General features: G+C 49.8%; 1 protein-coding gene across 2 annotated transcripts in view; it reads right to left on the reverse strand.

The window, feature by feature from the left end:
* The window catches only part of tfg (trafficking from ER to golgi regulator), a 119,386-nt gene extending 118,879 nt beyond the window's left edge, over window positions 1-507 (reverse strand). Inside the window, exon 1 of one of the 2 annotated variants that reach the window (XM_043701130.1) lies at window positions 376-507. The gene's annotated coding sequence lies outside the window, so the exon portion shown is untranslated. The remainder of the gene's footprint in view (window positions 1-375) is intronic. The other variant, XM_043701129.1, reaches the window with a different exon arrangement.
* Between the last annotated feature and the right edge of the window lie 698 nt (window positions 508-1,205).

Consider the following 1,205-nt stretch of genomic DNA (forward strand, 5'->3'; position numbering starts at 1 on the left):
CCAGTCTCCCTCCCATTAGCCAACCCCCACATCCCTCCACCCTCCCCCCTCTGAAGACGCCTGTGTTACTGAACCGGGACTAATTTACTTCCTGCCCGTTCGTTCGCATCCCCCACCCCCAACCCCCTCCATAGGAAGCCGCCACATCCTGAACCGGGCTCTCTCTGGACCCGGAAAGGTGGAAACGAGCGGCTCCAACAGGGAAAGGAAGACCCGAGGGGGCCGGTAGGTTGGTTGATGGGAGCCGGCCTGGGAGTAGGCCCGGGGCCCGCTCCCCACTTGGAGCGGCCTCCGCACCCACCCCTTTCACCGCTCACTCAATGCTGCAGCTCTGCGCAATGTGTATATGTGTGTGTGAGAGAGAGAGGTACAAACCTCTGGCTGTGTGTGTTTTTCTGAAGCGAGCTCGGTGCCTGCTCCTAGAGACGGGAACTCCTGCTCCTGCCGTTCCTCCTCTCCCGGGCCTGCCGTCTCTGGACGTGGCAAAACGCAGCGAGCATGCGCGCTCCAAACACACAGGTTGGCATTTCCCTCCCTGCATTTATCACTTTACCTTTTTAACATTTCTCAGGAAGTCTGTTCACCTGAAGAATTTCTGCTCTGTAAAAAAAAGATTCTTTATTGAATGGGGCTAATAGAAAATAAGAGCAGGCCATTCGGCTCTTGCAGCCTGTTCTATCATTCTGGCGGATCATTCCAACTCAGGATCTTTTCCCCACTTCCTTCACATAGCCATAAGAACTACATTTCACTCCATCTTGCCAACAATTAATGTTTTGGCCTCAATTGCTTTCTGTAGCAGGGAATGCCTCACTACTCCAGCGTACAAATTTTTTTATCTCATCTCAGTCCTAAAGGGTCTACCCTATATCCTTTAACTATGATCTCTGATCCTGAACTCCCTGATCATCAAAAGCGTGCTGCATTTATGAAGAAGATGTACAGCACAAAAATAGACCCTTTCATGCCGACCAGAAATCCTAAATAGATCTACTTAAAAATCACACAATACCAGGTTATAGTCCAACAGGTTTATTTGGAAGCACTAGCTTTCATAGTGCTGCCCCTTCATGGCTCTTGCAGCCTGTTCTATCATTCTGGCGGATCATTCCAACTCAGGATCTTTTCCCCACTTCCTTCACATAGCCATAAGAACTACATTTCACTCCATCTTGCCAACAATTAATGTTTTGGCCTCAATTGCT

Source organism: Chiloscyllium plagiosum, chromosome 12, assembly GCF_004010195.1.
Source record: "Chiloscyllium plagiosum isolate BGI_BamShark_2017 chromosome 12, ASM401019v2, whole genome shotgun sequence".
Classification (NCBI taxonomy): domain Eukaryota; kingdom Metazoa; phylum Chordata; class Chondrichthyes; order Orectolobiformes; family Hemiscylliidae; genus Chiloscyllium; species Chiloscyllium plagiosum.